This window comes from Etheostoma cragini, chromosome 22 (genome assembly GCF_013103735.1).
Source record: "Etheostoma cragini isolate CJK2018 chromosome 22, CSU_Ecrag_1.0, whole genome shotgun sequence".
Lineage (NCBI taxonomy): Eukaryota > Metazoa > Chordata > Actinopteri > Perciformes > Percidae > Etheostoma > Etheostoma cragini.
In genome coordinates, this window is record NC_048428.1 from 147,026 (window position 1) to 167,675 (window position 20,650).

General features: G+C 41.1%; 1 protein-coding gene and 1 long non-coding RNA gene across 2 annotated transcripts in view; one reads left to right on the plus strand and one right to left on the minus strand.

The window, feature by feature from the left end:
• LOC117937977 overlaps nt 1–20,650 on the minus strand; it is a 76,271-nt gene that overhangs the window by 37,671 nt on the left and 17,950 nt on the right. The window lies entirely within an intron of this gene.
• Nucleotides 11,613–18,354, plus strand: LOC117937978. Its single transcript, XR_004655296.1, has 3 exons — nt 11,613–11,661; nt 14,723–14,728; nt 18,341–18,354. It is a non-coding gene; the product is annotated as an uncharacterized LOC117937978 (long non-coding RNA).

The window sequence follows — 20,650 nt, forward strand, 5'->3', positions numbered from 1 at the left end:
TATATATATATATATATATATATATATATATATATATATATATATATATATATATATATACATTTTTTTGAACTTTCTTTTGTCATAGTTCTGATATAGAAAGTTTTTGTAAACGGGTCAAATTTGCCCGAGGACAACAGGAGGGTAAACTAATGATCTAAAATAATAGTGTCAGACAGACTGTTAGGGCGTGGGTTAATAATCACTGTGAACTTGTTTACAGGAGAACTCTTAAGTTTGAACTGAAGGGTGGCTCCATGCTGTTGCAAGTCAAACAGCGGATCCCATGCTGTTGTTTAAAACTCCGACAAACTATGAAGTGGGAAGAAAAACAGATTGGAATCCTTTCTGCGTGACAAAAAAAGGCAGAAAGACAGTTAAAGTTAAAGAGAAGCCAGGGTGGGAACTGTCATAAAACAACCAGAGAATGAGATTCAAAGTCTTTCCCCCACCGGACAATATAACATGAAAAAGTATGTGTTAGAAGGAAGGAGATTCCTCTGAAGGAGAGTCAGAGAGAGCTCCAGATGTGTCTCAAACATGCTTCAAGTTTCATAGTTGGTCTTAGTGGGTCTTAGTGAAGCGGACCCGGGGTTTGTATTAAACCCAATCCAGTCTGGCTCATGTTAATGCAGGGCCAGATGGGTGGCACATGAGAGATACATAGCAACAGCGTTGACCTTAATTGTACAGTTATCTTTATGATAATTATACGCATCATCCAACAAATGACTTGATTTATTTTATAGCTTCCAACAACATGATGATCCCCATTGCCCTACACCACCGTCACTGTCCAGAGGGGTCTACAAGCAGTGCTTTGGGCAACGTTGGAGGCTTTAAGCCTCCTGTTGTCCTCGGGTCAAATTTTACCCGTTTTCAAAGTTTCTGTATCAGAAATACGGGTCACTTGAAACCAAATTGCCTCAAAAATAACATGGATGGTTCCATACAATGCTTATATAATATAAGTTAATATTAATGAGGTTTATTGACCATGAATTCCAGCAAGACGTGTTATACTTGCGGTAATATGTTGGAATGAAGTTGGCTAAGAAGAATTAAGACAGAATGGGGTGATAGTTTATACTTTATAGACACAACCGGAGGTTATCCCAAGGGTTAAGTCCTCATCTTTCCTTGCATATTTAAACGTGTGTTATACACTATGTGCTATTTGTGTAAGCTTTTGCACATGTTTTGGGTCACCTGTAGGTATGAATCCAGGTGTAAAGTGGGTTTATTTGCTATGTGTGCTATTTAGGAAGAATGTTCCAGCTAACACAAAGGATGTTGTAACACCTCCCTCCTTTCAACACTTCCACAACCCGATGTGAAAGACAGCGCCTGACATCACCTCTGCCTTCCTGTCTCCCTCTCTCTTCCCCTTGCTCGGCGGGCACACCTTCTCCTTGTCGAAACATTTAGGCTCATTATGCCACAATGGAGAAAGTCCCTTTGGATCACCAGTGGTGAATCCCCGAGGCAGGGGAGAGGGCAACGGATGGAACGGAAAGGAGGAAAGAAAGACAAAGTGATTACACCTTGCATATGCTTGGGAAAATGTGGACTAATCACTGCTCATTTAATGATCTAAATAATCCCAGAAAATTCTTATGTGAATACTAAATAATTAGAATTTTAAAAAATGATGTCATTTTTAAAATTATTTTTCTATTTCGTTGACTTACTTACACTATACAGTGGCAGGTAATGTTGAAGAATTCAAACATGGATTTGGACCTCTAAATGAAAGACAGATAATCCTGACACAAAATTAGAACTTCATGTTTTTTTGCTCTTCTGAAACAAATTTATTTAGACTTAAAATCTAATTTGTGATTAAAGGAGCTTGACTGTTGGATGGAAACACTACATAGCTAACTCGCCAGTTGGCTTTCTGCATCTCAATTTCATATTTTCTTGAGCCAAACAAGTCGGTGGATATGCTGCCAACTGGAACATAAACTGTTATGCTTCTGGCTTCTTTCATGCAGTCTATATATGTTTTAAATCACATGCAGTATGAGCTGAGTGTATATCTTTAATCTGGCACATAATCACACAGCATCATAAGATTCAGTGTTTTCATGAGGAACAAAAGAAAAGACTTGGAAATGAAGAGCAGAGAAGGGGGCTTCTGATTGGCTGTCCCAGGTGTGGAGTTGTGTGCATTTCTGTGGAAGGGCTCTCTTAGTGTGTGTGATCTCATCAGATCAGTGTCAGGTCTGACAGCTCTGAAGGTGTTTGGGAGTCAGTGAGTGTGTGTGTGTGTGTGTGTGTGCGTGTGCGTGTGCGTGTGTGTGTGTTTGCATGTGCGTTTGTGTGTGCAGGTGTGCACGTCTGCAGCATTTATGTGCAACGCATTAGTGTTTTTATCAAAGTGGTGTGTGTGAGTGTGAGTGTGTGTGTGTGTTTGTGTGTGTGTGTGTGAGTGTGTGTATGAACGCGTTCTTTATGAGGTGATTCCACCTGATCAGTGTTAACCATGTCAGCTATATATCCTTTAGGTGTGTGTGTGTGTGTGTATGTGTGTGTGGGTGTGTATGTGTGTGTGTGTGTGTGTGTGTGTGTGTGTTTAGGTGTAAGTGTGTGTGTGTGTGTGTGTGTGTTTGTGTGTGTGTGACTGTGTGTGTGCACGTGTGCAGCATTTATGTGCACCACATTAGTGTTTTCATCCAAGTGCTGTGTGTGAGTGTGTGTCTGCGTATGAACGCCATCTTTATGAGTGATTCCACCTGATGTCAGCTCTATATCCTTTAGGTGTGTGTGTGTGTGTGTGTGTGTGTGTGTGTGTGTGTGTGTGTGTGTGTGTGTGCCTATGTGGGAAGAGGAGAGCTGGGATTCCCTAAAGCGTGTTCAGTAAATCCTCACCCAGCACGGATTCCCAGGCATCGCGTGCAGCAGGGTGGGACTCCTGGGCTAAACCACGCCTCCACACACACATAAACTCTCAGACTCACATTCACACACGTACAGGAGACAATAGCAACAGCGGCCAGGGTAACGTTAGGTGCATAGCTTAAGCTGGTGTCGTGGGAGGGTTAATAGATTTCAACCATTTATTCACCTGTCATCCCCATTAAATCCATAGCTAGTCCTTTCGTGACCAAATGAGACCTCTTCTCTACAACAGCCCTCATCTGGTTAACCTCAACCGCGCTTTCTCTCTACGGTGTGTGTCAAAGGAAATGCATATCCCCTGTAAGCTCCCGGCACTCGCGAAACACAGACTGATACTTATCTTGTTCAAATATGAAAGCAATGATTCAATATACCTTGGGATTCCTTCTGAGAACGATTGTGATTTTGCCATGGCTGAAACACCTTAAGACAAACGCAGTTTTGAAGTTAAAGAGCAGGTCTGATGAGTCTCACATGTCAAGGAAGTTTTGGTTGCAGTGTGGGTGGTCAGTAGATCAGAGCAAGAAAAAACTGTTGCGTGTGTGTGTGTGCGCGTGTGTGTTGTGGTGGTGGATTTGTGTTCAAGGGAGGGTGCACGGTGACTGGTCGACTGTACCGAAAACATGTCATTGCTGAGAAATGGTTGGTTCTCCACCTCCAAACTATTTTCAGTGAAACACTTTACATTTAGAACATTATCATTATCATGCTGTAGAAGTGCAATGTAACAGGTAAAACTGGATTTACACACTTACACACACTTTGTAAAGCAGCAAGCAAGCGAGCAAGTCGCTAAAGGATAAATTGTCTAAATAATAATAATAAAATGATGCTTTGATTGAAATACTTAACTACAAGTAACACAAATATAGAAATAGAAATACTAGCTAAACAACAGATACGTGTTGAAATAGTTAGCTTAAAGTAACACAAATGGTTGAAATAATAAGCTAAACACAACAGATAAATGTTGAAAGAGTTAGCTAAAAGTTACAATAAATGGTTGGACAACTAAACTAAACACACCGGATAAATATTTCAAATAGTTGGCTTAAAGTAACAGCTAAAGTAAAGTGACCAGATTTCTCAGACAATATCAGGGGACATTTTCAGCTCAGAGGCGTACATACCTCGAAACACGTCATGCTTTTATTTTTGTGAAACTTAAAACGGGGACACTAGACCTAGAGCTGTTCTGATTAGGGGCTGAGCCCTCATTGAGAATCAGATACAATAAAAACTGTTGAGGACATATTTTCCTTTGACATTGATGCAGTATTAAACGACATCGCTGCAGTCGGCAGCAGAGAAACAAGTGACAATGTAAATTAATGGGATTATTGTCCAGCTTGTATTTACGTTCATAAAGTGCTCGTTTTGTTACTGACAAAATCAGATTAATATTCTAAGTGGCTGACAACATTATGGAAAGGATTTGTAAGGAGGTCGACTTTTCTGTTAAAGATTGAGATCCTTTTTTTAAACAGAAAATCTGTGAAATTACGTTCGCTAAACACACCAGACTCCAGGTAAATAATCAGGGATTTTAGCATCTTAAAATACGGCTTCTAAAACATCTCTGAGCAGTGCTGGTTCTGGCTGTCTGGAGCCTGCGTGTGTTGGGGGTGCGACTATCGGCTTCATGACAATTTCGGGTTTGTCAGTTGCACTAAAAACCGGGGACATTTCCGGGGACAGATCCAGCCGGAGACAGGTCGCCAAAATCGGGAACGTCTGGTCACCCTAAGATAAAGAGTGTTTAAATCTGAATCCCAAGGCGAGTTTTTGGTAAGAATGGTCCTGTGCTGGTGGGTACTGTATAGAAGAACCATCTTTCAACAGTGGGATAGTGAATTATAATGATGAGCAACCATGCTTCTGGTACGTATAAACCAGTTGCAGTTAGCTCACAAATGTTGCTTTGCTTATTGTGGTCTGGCAAGTCTCAGAAGCACTATTTCATCTACAGTAGAAGATCTCATCCTATACCAAACTACACAAATGCACCACCTGCCATGGCTTCAGGTTATAAATCTCGATAAACATGGCAGCTGTTCTGGAAACACGTCTTTAAATGTCAACATATTTCTTCTGTCAAGTCTGAAATGCTGTGGTCGAGCATTTTTATTTTGGGATGAGTCAGTCTGACCAACTGATATAAGCCCTCTGAGAAACACTACAAAATGCCTGATCTCTGGTTTATAACAGAGAGTCTTCAGAACAGCTACATGGCATTTTTATTGATGCTGATTCAGTCCTGATGTTGCTGTCATTTGGTGTTAATGTACCCATGGAAACGGCATGTCAATTAATCAGGAAAAACACCAGAATAAAAGCCCTTCTGTTATCAATTTAGAAAGTTTGTAACCTGACACTGTGTACTCTCAATTAATAATACAACAACAACAATAACAACTCCATAATCTGAAATATAATATGGACAAACTCCACACACACTGCACATTAACATGTAGAAGAGATCCAAAAAGGGCATCTCTGGACAGATTAACTATTTTAAGAGACAGTTGTTTTGCTCTGCATGTTCCTAAGTGGAACATCTCAGAACTGTTTAGTTTTTAACTGATTCGTTAACAGGTATTGTCTAAGCACCCTTGCTTAGAAATTAACACTATTATGGAAAAAGAAAGGAAGCAAAGCTTGCCACCTGCCTTATTTTAGTGTACTGTGCATACAGGCGTGCCCATGTGTGCAGCCTTGATGCGTAAACCTGACACCATTACAACATGTGATGCTCACCACCTGTGCAAACTGCACTACAAAGACTTCCCTGTTTTCATGGCCTGGACCTTCAATTAGTCGTTAATTGAGCCACAGCTCCCACAGTTAGGACAGTGAGACACAAGCAGACAGCTGTGAAATAAACAGGGGCAGAGACAGGAGATTAACTGTATGAATGGCTGGAAAATTACGTTTCCCTACAAAAACCATTCAGTAATTGTTCATTGTTGATGGTGTGATCAGCAGCTGTGAGAACTGCATGCATTAATGAAAAATTATATTTATATGAAGATGAATACGCTTAAGATGTTAGGTGAGGTGGCTGTCTGCAAATACTCTCTCTCACACACACACACACACACACACACCTCTATAGGCCAAAATACTCCGTGATTTACAAACCACATCTGAGAAGTTATGCAATGTAAAACATGTGGCCAGTTCTGAAAACAAACCATGGCACGCAACGGCAGCGGGGTCAGTATATGCACTGGAGAGCCTCACTGCACCGCTCTCTCTGCTCTCTCCCTCCTCTCTTTCTGAGTCGCTCTCTTAACCTGCTCTCTCTTCTTCCCAAAGGAGCACTCGCAAAGCTCACAGGGAACGCGCTCAGACATTGTTAGCTCAGCAACATGCCACTGAGTTTTTCCCAACATAGGTTAAATCCATAAATAGTCTTACCACTGCAGCAGGGACACGCAACGTCTCCTACGGAGCCATTGGTATGAAATAGGAGCGATAGGAGCACCAATCCTGATGATGAGGAGGTGATCCGAGACAACTGAACTAAAGCTTCAACTTAATGGTTGATAAGAAACATGTGATGGCTTCTTGGAGGCACTTTATGCTGTGTAATTTCCATGTAATCTAAAAAAATAAACTACTATAAACTACACTGGAGTGGCAAGAAGCCGGGCAGAGGGTTCTCTTGCACCTCACACTTAACCAATGATATTTTACACAGAGACAACAATCTCTTTTTACAAAGTCATCTTTAAATATGCATCAATCCCCACAACGGACAAATTGTGGCATATTGACCAGACACAAGATTTATCTCCTTTAGGCACCAAGCACTGTTAATAAGTGTGTGTTGGTAACCTGACACAAAAAGCAGTCCCCAGTGAAAGTCTTTTCATTATTTGATTATACTATTAATCAACTCTTGGGAACCCAGCATTATTATTATGCAATTCAGAGGTCTTGAATTTGGCTGTAATGATCACAGAAAAATCCTCAAGACGATAGTAACCAGAAGAAATAAAATTAGAAGTTTGGTTCTAATTAGGGATGGGAAGGGTTGATGTGGAGTTTATTTACCTCTCTGGCCTGATACAACTATTTATCAAGTAAAATATAAAGATCACTGAATGGAGTCATATGAACAAGCTTTACATTTCCATAAAGTACAGGAAGAAAAAGAAACGTCAGCCAAGTCAAGATTTCTCCACTTGTATTCCACATCCGGTTCAGTCTTGTTAGGCGGATGCAAGCTGCATTTGATGGGAAATTTGAGGACTGATTTAACAGGTGAACCGAATATATCTATATTTTTTTACAAGAGAAGAGTCAGCAGCTGTAAATCAAATAAAAGCAGCATGTGTGGATCCAGTGTTCTGTGTGTGTGTGTACATGTCTGCATATAGGCAGCGTCCTTTGGAGAAGCAGAGGGAAACCATACCATTGTGTTGGTGTACATATGTCGACAGCTCCTTCCTACGCCCTGCTTGCTTCACTTCAACACGTCCAACAATAGAGAGTGGCTAATGAACCACCACACTGCCTTTTTGGAGGTCTATGCTTTGTAATAGCCTACTGCTGGATCTGTATCACTGTATCACCGCAATAAATATCTAAATAAATATATATTTAAAATAAAATGTCTAAGAATAACCCTCATCCTCCCAGCCATTTTGTTAAAACATCACATTTTTTGAAAATAAGCATTTGTATCATTATTACTTTTTCTTTTTAATTTCTTTACACATTTATAAAGCAGCTAGCAAGCGAGGAAGTCTAGCTAACGGTTCAATTGTCAAAAATAATAGTAATATAATAAAAGTCCTAAATACTAAAAGTAATACAAAGCTAAAATTGTAGCTAAACACAACAGATAAGTAGTTGAAATAGTTAGCTAAAAATAGTTAGCTAAACCCAACAAATAATTAGTGGAAATAGTTGGCCAAAAATAACAGATAATGGTTGAAATTGTAGCTAAACATAAAAATGAATGGTTGATATTTAACCAAACCCAACGCATAAATGGTTCAAATAATTAGCTAAAAATATGCTAATAAGAAAGTTAAAACATCAAGAAACAACATGATTGCAGACTCCGTCAAACTGACCTAAATATTGGTGGTTATATTTATATTAATAACTTGATTAATAAAATGAAATAACTAGTTTAACAACTGAATACTAAATACCATCTAATTTAAAATCAGTTCAAAGAAATACATTTGGAACAAGTCAAGTGTCAATGAAGGGGTACCTGACTTTATCTGACAGGGCAAAAAAGATTTAAAACCACTGATTTAGATGATATTAATGATACGAGTTATTGTCTATGTGTGAATCACTAGCTTTTCCATTCTGGATTGTTACACCGGGTTGCTTTTGAACATTCGGTCTCTGAGGCTGCAGCAGTTCCACAACAACTTCGGGCCCATGTGCACGGATCAAAAGCCAGGTGTTCCATGTCGAACGGGGATATTTTTCTTTGGAACCAAGATTGTCCAATACGAATTTCATTTGCACTCTCCTGCACAATCAAAGGAGAAGATCTACAAAAGGGTCCAACTGTATCAGGTCTGGTCACCAGATCCACTTACTGCCGTGCCAGACATACTGTAGAACACAAGAATCCCCTTTGGAAAAGCATTAGAGTGGGGTATGGAACATCCTCCAGGACGCCCCAGGACAAGAAAGAAACGCCCCGATATACATAATGAATGACACACCATTAAATTCCCATTTACCCACATTCCAAGTGGATGCAACAGCTGTGTGCAAAATGAATTACTACACGTAGTACTAGCACGAGGTATGGAGAGATTGAGGGGTGGAGACACATAAGGAGGGAGAGATGGACTAGCACTAGTTGCCTGTAATGTAATGCTTCCACAGGATGCCCTGCACGCTCAAAAGAAACCATAATTGGCCTTGATCACGCTCTGCCATTGAGACATCCAGTAACTGTGACTGGCAGTGGAGAGACAGGGAGAGACAGGGAGAGCGAGTGAAAGACAGGAAAGGAGGGGGAGATGGTAAGGCAGTGTGACAGAGTGATTTTGCAGAAGAGGACGAACTGTAAATATTGACCCTGGTAAAGAAGGGTAATATGTGTGTGCAAGATGCGTGTGTGATAGTCTTTACCTATTGAAGTCTTTTACTGGTCTGGAAAATGCAGTAGCTATGAATCTCATGGCGTTTTTCAACTGCAAGGTACTCGCCTCCACTCTCCTTTGGTTCTCCATTATGAAAAAAGTCCCTGGTACCTGCTAACAGGTACTTTATTTAACACCACTTTAGTCGAAGCTTCAAGCGAGCTGATACCAAAAGGTGAAGCTAAAACCTGCAGACTGAGGATGACTAATTTTCCTTCTGGCTGTGGTAACAGCCACATGTCGACAATCGAAAGCAACACACCTTCGACGGTCTGTGTGTGTGTGTGTGTTTGTGTGTGTGTGTGTGTGTGTGTGTGTGTGTGTGTGTGTGTGTGTGTTCCGCACTCGCCACGTCACAGCAGTTTGCTGCTCTGACGACTAGCCGCAGCTCGCCTCACGCATGGGGCGGTACTAATCTGCAATGAGACAAGATAAACCTCCCCGAATCGTTCCAGTGGTTATGGGGATGGGGATTTAGAAGAGATTTGTTTCCTGAGAACATTTGAAATATGGAAGATTCTCCTAAAAGGTTACAGTGCAAACCCTTAAACCACAAACAGGAAAGAAAGATACTTTTTGTTCCTCAGCATATTTTGGGTCCACCTTCAGGACAGAGTGTAAAAGTCTTCTCCTGAGCTGTCAGTGAACATTATTCATGAGACTGCTGCAGTCCACCTGAAAGAACTCTCCCAAACCCCAACTCAGATGACCTATTGAGCCGTTGCACTCATGACTAATCTTCGGACTATAGCAGATTGGGCCTTGCGCTAAACTACCTCCAGCTCTGGAATGCACTGCCCCCCCCCCCCCCAACTACAAGCACTACAGATGTTTGAGTGAGTTAAATGAGGCCTCAAACCTTTTAGTTAAGGAAGGCATGTATTTTCGTTTTGAGCTCTCAGATCCCTTTTAGTTCCTTCTCAGTGATATTGTGCCTTTACACGTGGAAACTTCTGGCGTCTATTTAAATTTTTTAAATTGTAGCCTTTTGCCTTTCAATGAAAGGTAAAAGTAAATTAATATCATTAGACGTTTTTTATTTTTCACTAACACCGGCTTACTAGTTTTACTACTTTTTGGAATCCATGGTCAATAACCCTCAATTATATAGAATTATACCTAACATTTGAGTTAAAAAAGCTGAAATTATGAATTATTTTGACTAATAGTTAAGCTTAGAGGATTTTTTTTTTTTTTTATTTAATGAATGAAAATGATCAGTTGTATTTGCAAAAGAGCGTTGCAAGGAATCCAATCCATTTTTTGATAATTTGAGGGTTATGTTAGCTGTAAGAATTATATCTAAGTAGTGAGCTATTATTGGTTATTACTTTTTTATTGGCCAAGGTACTCATAGCTGCCCAGGATTTAACAAGCACTAAGCTTCTTTTTTACCTACTCTCACCTCATTACAAAACACTTTCAACTGTAAGAAGGGTGCATAAACAATTTTCCTAACAGATTGTGGAATAGAGTTTGCACTCTCTGTACATGTGCATATGTCTGCTTTTATTTATGTAAAGATATCACTATCAGTTTGGGTGGTTCTGTTCAAAATAGAAAAAGAAAGGCCCTAAAATTTCACATTTCAGCAAGCTTACTTTGTCTGTCGTTTTGATTTTCAGTGAAATGATTGCAGGTTATAGCATGGCAGTAACATATAGTTACAATAAGATATATTTACAGTGTTCTGTATCTGATATTAGTGCTGCCTCTTTTTCACACTCAATAACATGTTGAATGGTGGCGAAGAAATCTGCAAGCTAGGCAACAAGCTTTGCTGCTATAATTACGCTTTTCTTGGTGGACTGGTATGTGAGAGTGAGGACAGGGCTTAAAAGCTTGGATCTCACACCAAAAGCGGGAAAGCTGGCAACCCTGTTCATAACAAAGATCACAACTGTCAAGAATCAGACCCGTTCACCCTTCTTTGCTCCTCTCCTTCTCCCTCTCCCTCTCCCTCGCTCTCTCACTCCCGGCCCTTGTCCCGGTATGCCCTCCCTCCGTCATGCCGCTGTCCCTGCTGAGCGACTCATGCATGGATACAATGTGCTCCACTGTGCCTTCTAAAGGCTAGCATTACTGTTCACACGCAATCTGCACCAAACACAGATATGTTTGATTTTTTTTACCCCTGTATCAAGACAGAGCCGGGGAAACTGGTATATGGAGCTAGAACAGTGACAGTAACCTGTGGTATTGAAAATAAAATTTGGCATTGAAACAACAAATATTGGCATTGAAAACTGTTGAACTGAAGTATAAAACACAAACATCAAAAGTAATAATCTCTTAATCCTATGATATTATTTCATTTTGACATTTGTTTGCATCATGATGGGTTTTTCAATGTCAATGTAAATTTTTTCTTGATGTCCGTGTCTTTTCAGTGACAGTTTTTTTTTTATGCTGTCAAGATTTTTACAATGTCACTGTTTTCAGTTTCAACTTTCTGTCACTGTTTTGGCGTTGAGGGGCCTGAGGGGAGGGATAAAGAGGGCGTGGCTTACGGGTAACTTACAGCGGCTACTGGCAAGAGACCACACCTCCAGACGAATCCTCCCAGAGTTGATAAAACCGCATATCTGCAATGTCTTCCACACGTTCACCTGGAACCTCCAAATCTCAAGTAAGTCTGTTCATATCGGCCGTTTTTTCACATAATTGGTTTCTAGGCAAATCACACACTCACTAAAAGGCTGGACGCATTCACTGACAAACTACATTAAAAGTTAACACTAAACCAGCCTGCATCTGTGTGAAAAAATGGCAGGATTCGTCTGGAGGTGTGGTCTCTCGCCAGTAGCCGCTGTAAGTTACCCGTAAGCCACGCCCTCTTTATGCCTCCCCTCAGGCCCCTCCTCCCTACGCCAAAACAGTGACAGAAAGTTGAAACTGAAAACAGTGACATTGTAAAAATCTTGACAGCGTAAAAAAAAAAACTTTCATTGAAAAGACACGGACATCAAGAAAAAATGTACATTGACATTGAAAAACCCATCATGGTGCAAACAAATAAAGATAAATGAAATAATATCATAGGATTATGAGATTATTACTATTTGATGTTTGTGTTTTATACTTCAGTTCAACAGTTTTCAATGCCAATATTTGTTGTTTCAATGCTAAATTGGATTTTCAATACCACAGGTTACTGTCACTGTTCTAGCTCCATACTGGTAGACCTTCAGAAATAATTATGAATTATTAACTGTACAGCCTTTTCCTATTTTTACTCAAGTAAAGGTATTACATTATTCCCTCCAGAAATTAAATGAATCCCATAATTATTATTGAGAAGTTGTTAAATGTTACAAATACATGACTTTCCGGTTCTGTTTTCAGATGGACAAATTCTCAGGCACATCTACACTCATTTGTCCTCAAAGCTTGGTTAACAAAATATGCAGCATCTGCTAAAAATGAACATCTTTCTTTGATTACAGGTTTACTGCCTCTCCTTTGCTCACCCAGCAATGAGCATAAACAGCCACTGGTCTCACCACAATCACATTACGGAAACTAACCTGGTATCCTTCCTCTAATTATTTCAAACGCACCGGAAACATTAAAAGCATAACATCACTGTAAGAGGGAAATAAAAGTTATATGTTGAAGACTGATGCCTTCTATTTTCATGTCAGGAAGAAAAATCGCTCTCAATATGTTATTCAATGCGAGACTCTAAGTCTTCCCTATCTTCTGTCCGTCTCCAATTGTTTCCATGTGGCCAGCCTCAGGAATCTCTCCTGGATACTCAGAGCATGCCACAGTAGGAACCTGACACCTGGCTCTTCTTTTTCCCCCTTAAGGTCTCAGTGACAAAAATCTCATTTTGTGTATGGTTTTTTTGTCTTGCTTTTGTGTAAGCACACTATCCGCTTGCCTCAACTGGCCTATTACTGTTGTTCCCTCGTGGATCTGTTAAAATACTGCAGACAAACTGTCTCTACAGTGAGTACAACAGGAGAGATGTGCAGTGTATGCACTTATGCGTTGAAGACCTAAAGGAGTATGCAGCTCTCCAGTGTCATTCAGTGATAGTGCAGCATAGGACGTAAATGAACTCATTTCTGCAGGGCTAGTCTCTCTCTCTCTCTCTCTCTCTCTCTCTCTCTCTCTCTCTCTCTCTCTCTATGTTGCTCGCTTCCTCTGTTTCTCTCTTGTTTACTCTCTCTCTCTCTCCCTCTCTCTCTCTCTGCTCACTTTGACAGATCGTTTTCATAACCACTTTTCTGAGGTCACAGCCTCGTCTGCAGTAGTCACGCAACCCTCTCGCCTGCTCAGTCAGCGGTACACACACACAGTAAATGTACACACACGCACACACACACTAATACGGAATACTACACTACACTACACAAATGTCTTAAAGAGACAGTGTTTCTGCTTTTAAAGGGTTAGCATGTCTATTTTTGGCTCTCTGTGCTCAAAGCATTCCTCCGCTGCTGGCTACACAAACATGCAACCTGTGGCTGCGGAGTAGAAATGCAACACCCGCTTAAGCGGATTTTCAGATCAATGAACCTCTGGCATTTTGAAAATAGAACATTGTAACCATGTTTTAACTGAGCAGAAAGCAGGGAATTAATTACCACGTTGCTGGGGACATGCCTGTTGTAGTCCCATTCTGTCTTCATGTGGTTGATGCATACATAGGAAGAAACGGTTTACCTTTACCTCATAAACCACATGTGATTAATGATGCCATTTGGTAGTGCAGGTCTCATGTCCAGACCTCCCTCCACAACGCTGCGGAGGAAGGTCTGGCTAGTTCACACAGCATTTTGGGATGGGAGAAAAACCTGCTCTGGTATACCGGCATTTCTTTAAAGCCGCAAATCACAATCTTAACGGGCGGCACTAAGCGCCGGACAGAGCCACAGTGCCGCTGTAAAATAGCCTCAGGAAGGAACTATGATCAAACTATAATCAAACTGCTTTCTCTGTTCGACCGCAGGAGAACAAGCTGCCACTGCAGTGACACTAGAAGCCTTTTATAAATTACATATATAATGACAGAATTTGTATTGTTAATTGGTCACAGCGGTGTCTGTTAGCGGTTGTCTTGCTTGTTAGAATGCAGGCCTAGTGAGCAGCTGACAGGCTTTAACCTCTGTTGATCCGTGCAGGACTTCATTGTGAGAGACCATGTGCCCTGCAGGTCACGTTAACTGCTCCCTATACGCAAACAACATCATATCATAAAGGATAGGTAACCCAGCAACGGCGATTATGAACTTTTCTCTGAACTAATGTTTTGGTAGGAACACAAGTTTACAGCGTATGTTTCTTTGGAATCAGCCAGCGTGATAGATGTCTATATTCCGATTGGATGCTGACGTTATCCGCTGAACCGCGTCATAGCTCATAACGCTCATAACGCCCATAACGCCCAAAACGCAACGCCGACAGATTAGCCTCCTTCCAGCTGAGCTTGGAGCTTCGATTGGAAATGAATGACTTCCTGTATCTTTAGAAGTCGGCGGTGGTGTGGACGTAAAGCGGTGGTCTCTCCACGTGTAGGACTTCCTTCTCTGTGTGGAACACGGTGATGAACCTCATACTGTCCTGTCCTGACCACGTCTATCCATCTTTCTGTCTCCTCTCTTTCCTCTTGTTTCTGTCTTTCCCAACACCTCCCTATCCTCTCATCACCTTCCTACCAACAGGACAGCCCCAAGGAGGAGGATACAGTAACTGGGGGTGACAGGGAACCAGAGGAGGAGAGTGGGCAGAGAGAAGGAGAGTGCCAGTGATTTGAACAAGTTTAGGAAGACAGCAAAACAAAGGGATGCTTCACATTGCTGGCTCTGTAAAATTCTTACAAAGATCTGGTTTGTTGGACGAAGGATGGGTCTGAGACCTGATACCAATAAGAACTGACAGGGATGTTGAAACGATGTGCACAAAAATGACATCCCATCCCCCTTTAAATGTATACAATCTAGTGTTTCAACTAAATGGAGCCGTCTCCCCAAATACTCATTAAGACAGCCCTTGTCTTTTGGTCCCTAGTATTCCTCTAGCCGTGCCAAACTGCAAACATTATGTTAAAATGTCAGTTGTATTTGTACAGAAATGTAACATATTTTATCACCCAGGGCTTGTTGTAATTCTGAGACTAATTGGCCTTCTGTTAAGCCCCGCCCCCCTTAGTTCCTTTAGTTATGTGCTTGAGCTTTCTGTTATTGCAGGATATGCAGTTTACATTAACAGTGGCATTTTTAGCAATCAAAATTCATTTTATAAACAACGGTTTCAGACAGAGGTAGACCAAAGCAGCCTTCAACATGATTGGGTCAACAATTTGTAGCATAGAAGCATATGCCCAGAGTGTAAATGCATGGGTGTACTGTAAAGAGATATATATATATATACACAAACACAGCTTTCAAATGTTACTGCCTGCACTCTAGCTGCACGGTCAAAGTTGACATTTTGACACTTAACTCTACACTGAGTGGACTATAATATATATTATATATTATTATATACTATATTCTTTACAAGCTGAAATGAGATTTTCCAGCTCATCAAATCTCAGTTTGTGTTTTTTGTCATGACATTACCAGCAGGGGAGGGAAGGCCACAAAAACAGCCTCAATATGGCCTGGAAATTGACTGAGAATTTGGCCAGGAGCTGTTGCATGAGAAGGAGAAGGACTGTAAGTAGCAGGGAGGAAAGGCCTGCCAAGAGCAAAGGCTCAGGCCTGAAGGCTTTTGGCAGGTGTTGTGACTCTGCTATCCATCCAGCTGCTGACTTAAAACATGAGAGGTGTTACAAGAGAATCTATTAGCTGTGCAGTCAGGCTGTAATCTCTGTGATCTTCTGTTCTGTTACTAATTTCTCCAAATCCTGCAAATATTTCAGGTCTGACTAGAAAAAATACAGTCTTTCAACAACAACAAAACACTACAATCCTTTTCTGGAAAATCTGAATCATAGTTTATTGTCTAGAACAACAACATCATCAGCAACCAGATTACTCTGCCAATTAGGTCAAGTCTATGGGGTTTCTACATGAATTGGTCCATCTGACATTTTAACAATGATGCTGGTTCAAGGATGGATGGATGGAGAATCTGTATTGTGATGGCCAAATGAATTATGCAATAGGGTTTCTTTGCCTTTTTGCAACCCCCATCCACCTCTCTAGAACACAGCACTGTGTTAAAATCATTCATGGTATCATCTTTCGTGACATGCTGACCTCATTGCAAAGAGTCTTCTTGTTTAGTAGTTGCGGAGACATTAAAAGGGTATGTCGAAGTGGTGGGGAAGGGGAAGTGAGAGCAGGGGTGACATGAGGTGGACAGGTGAGGAGGGCAAAGCAGCAAAAGTAAAGAATCAACAGCTTTAGTCACTAAGGCGAGAGCAATGAAAGGTGAGAGAGGGAGTAAGTGAGTGAGTGGGAGGCAGGCTGAAGCCCCACCAGGAGGCAGGCAGGGTGAGGTTGTCCAGGCCTCCAGGCGAAGGAGTGGTGGCACCACAAGAGAGGAAGGATTAAATGGAGGATTAACACGCTCAGAGATGGCAAAACAAAAAAAGTCAAAAAAATGCACAGCTGCCTTGACATTGAATTACAATGACAGAGTAAGTGATAGATCAAGAAAAACACGGATTATATGATATAAGAAGCCCTATTAATGTGAGGGAATTTAAAGAAATGTCTCTGCTGCTGCTGTGGAGTGCAATCAATTTCATTATTCATCAGTACGCGGTTAAACTCACCAAGGGAGGCTGTCCTGAGTTTTTAACGTCAACTTTTTGTAGCGACTTCTCTAGAGTGATCCAAAAGAAGCCATGGATAATTCTTTTGTTTAAGCCATCACAACAAGACAAAGGATTAAAGTGTAAACAGATGGTATGGGTGATCCGTGCGCCTGTGGAGAGAGCCAACGGCACATCAGCTCAGGCAAGAAAACACTGACCGACACAGGGGAACGGGCGTTTGCTGCTTCTATGTGTGCATGAGAGCGGGTACTTATAAAACTATCACCACATTATCATGCCCGAGACATGTGAGCGGGTGCGGCATCTTCATCCTTAACTTGTTTAGGACGTATTGAGGTCAATTTCCCCGGGTTTACACAACATTGCGTGAGAAGGGAAGGGTATCCGGTGGATCCAATTGCCCTCTGTGAGGGCGGCAGAGCCTCCATGAATGTGGCCTTTGAGTGGCGAGAGGCCAGCAGACATGCAGACAGCCTATACTTACTGTATCTGGGAAATAGGCCTGATGTGACTTCAAACAGCCACAATGATGTTATTATGCCCCCCCCCTTCCTCCTCCTTCCCAAGCCAAGTCTCTCTCTCTCCCCTTTCTGAGAACTTGTTGCTCGTGAGTCACAAGAATATCCTCATATTACTCATAGTGGGACAAATGGACACATCACAGCTCACTAAAAAAGATGGTTTTTTTGTTATCGACCCCTCTAAGAGAGATTAAAGTGGAATTATCCATGAAGCTAGAATTATCTCCATTCCCCCTGCTGAAAATAAAGTGCTTTCACAACATTTATTTAACTGGGCAAAAGGACGACAAGAACATTGGCCTTCATCCAATAATTGGGGGGTTTTCTGGAGAGGGAAAACAAGGACAACGTCCATGTTTAGAAGTAAAAGAGGATCATTCTGGGGTGTTATGGCTCTTCCAATAAAGTAATAAGCAATGAACTAATATAACTTTTAAAGGGATATCCCTGCACCGACTTTGGGCAACAACGCATTTCACGAAATGTCACAGAGAGTTTTTTTTAAATTCTTTTTAAATTTTTTTATTTAACTTCTTTTGACCTATGTTTGCTGTTCCTGTTTGTCTATTATATTTTAGTTTTTTATTACGTGACACAATGTAGACTTTAGTCTACACCTCTGTTAGTTTGGAACTGCACAATGTGCACATGTGTTTAATTGTGAAAAATGTTAATAAACTTTTTTTTTTAAGAAGAGCATTTCACACTCCTTTATTCTGAACTGGGTAATCTATATCTTTAAGCCAAGGTTTGCTGTTTTTCCCCATAAAAATGAAAAAAGGCCCCAAGCAAACTTTGGGTAAAAAAGGGCATAGGTAGGAAAGTTGAACTTTGTCCCAAGCCAAGCCAAAGTTTATACAATGTGATGCTATAGCAAAAAATATCAGCTTTTTTTTTTTTTTACTTATATCAGACAGATATGGAAGTCCTGAGTTAACAAAGTGACGCTGTTGGCAGCTGTGGACAACAAGTGAATGGGACTCAGATTGGATTTTGTTGCCATATTTATTTATACAACAAGCATTCAACGTTGGCGCAGGTTGTCGTAGCAACATCTTTTCTTTGCCGGGCCTGGCTAACTTCTGACAGTGAGAAACTGGGTTAGACTTCACACTGACACACTGTTCTCTCATTTCATTTGTCAATTTCTCCTGGAAAATTTGGCATAATGCTTTGTGAGTTTTAGGATTTGTAAAGTAAATTGTTGGTTGTGTTAATTATTATCCGTATGAACACAATTGTACTATCCTGACACAAACATATAACATCTATTTCACAACTCTAAAATGGAAATCATTTCCCAAGCTAATTGTTGTCCCGCGCTGTGAAAAGCTCTTGCGCGTGTCCGTGTGGAAATACAGCCAGGGAAGCGTGGAGCTGCGTCACAGATTAAGAAACGCTGCGTTAGAAATAAAACATGATTGAAAAATGATGGGAGTGGTGGATGAAAAACAAACATGGGTAGAAGAGACTTCCAGCTCTTTATTTGACGGATGACACCGTATGAAAACAAGGATTAGAGTGTCAATGCTCTGACAGGATAAATGTGTGTGTGTGTGTGTGTGTGTGTGTGTGAGCATATTCGTGTGTGTGTGTGTGCGTGTGTGTGATGCATATTTAAACATTTGCAATTTAATGATGAAAACAAACCCTGACACATTAGCATGGAGAATTTCCCAGCTCCGCACGCAAACTTAGGAGCAGGGGAGGGCCCCAGTATATATGTGTGTGTGTGTGTGTGTGTGTGTGTGTATGTGTGTGTGTGTGTGTGTGTGTGTGTGTGTTGCTGTGGGTGAAGCCGGCAGCTGTTTAAATTCAGTCTAACTGTGCTCTCCCTGCAACATGCCAATTTAAACAAGATCCTCAGGGACTGAAGCAGAGTCTGACACTTCTCTCCGCCACCTCTTTCTGTCACTTCCTCTCCCTCTGTCTCCCTCCTTCTTCTTCTTCTTTTTCTTCCTTCTGTGGCAAATATCCATATTTTGCCTCTGTGTTGACTTTGAATCTGAATCCAACCAACACCACAATGCCTATAAGTCCAGCCCGTACTGGGATCAGACTTTACCCAGAACTCACTGGGGCTGAGTCATTAGGTCAGCGCTGCGTTGGTCCCTGTGAGCTCCGGAGGCTCCATTTCTAATGAGGTCACAAACACAAGACCAACCTCGGTGACAGACAGCTCTGCCATCACCCTTCCAGATATAGAACACTCTTGGACTTTGTAGATTAAAAAAAAGATGTTTCATTTTCTGTGCTTTCTGCGGAGATTTTGCAGTTGGAACGTTCATATGTGAAATACTTACACAGTTAAAGTTGGAGTTCAAGTTTCAGTCAAAATGCAAATACTAAAGGAAGTTAGAACGGTGCAGAAATGTCAGCCAAGGAAGAATTAAGCTGGAGGTGTAAGGCAAAGTGGAATGTCAAAAAAAAAAAGACATTAGTGTCAGCTCAAGTGTATAAATTGACATTTTAACTGTCAGTTAAAATGTCTGCGGCTGTTGCTCAGTGGTAGGTTGGAAGATTGGTGGTTCAATCCCTGGCTCTGCAGTCCCATGTCACAGTGTCCATGGGCAAGACACTGAACCCTAAATTCCCCCCCGATGCTACCCATCGGAGTGTAAATGTGTTTGTGTTTATCTGATGAGAAGGTGGCAGTGTGTGAAGGGTTCCTGTACTATGTTAAAGAGCTTGGAGTAGTTGTTAAGACTAGAAAGCACTATATAAGAATAGTCCGTTAAAGTGTGAGCACTGAAAGCAGCTGAGATGTCAGGTTAAAATCAGTGAGTTGAAATGGAAGTCTGAAAAAAATAAGTGGCATATTTTGAAAGATGATTTCAGTTGAAGTGATTGCATTAAATCTGCAAAAGATTGGACAACTGCAAGGGTTAAATGTGTCAGTTGAAGTGTAAGCACCGGGAGGAGTTCACATGTCAGAATAGAAGAGAAACGAGAGAATGAGAGATGGCAGAGCACGGCAGGGCTTGCAGCTAAACATGTCTTCTCCTGCCACAATACAAGGAGGAATAAATAGAGAATTTGATATATTATCAGTTTTTATTGTTTCAAAGTACACTTTGAGGGACATTCACATAATTTGTTTAGTATCTACAATTATATCATAAGTATCCTGTTTACTAGTATTGATGGATTTACTCATTGTTGTTGTTTATATGTATGGTTGGTCTTATGCTTTGGCAACACAGACCAATTTATTTCAGTTATGCCCATAAAGCAACATGAAATTCAAGTTGAAATTGAGGGAGAGAGAGAGAGGGGAAGTGAGGTGCACATGCACATCACTACGCACAGGTGCACATGCACATCACTACGCACAGGTGCACATGCACATCACTACGCAC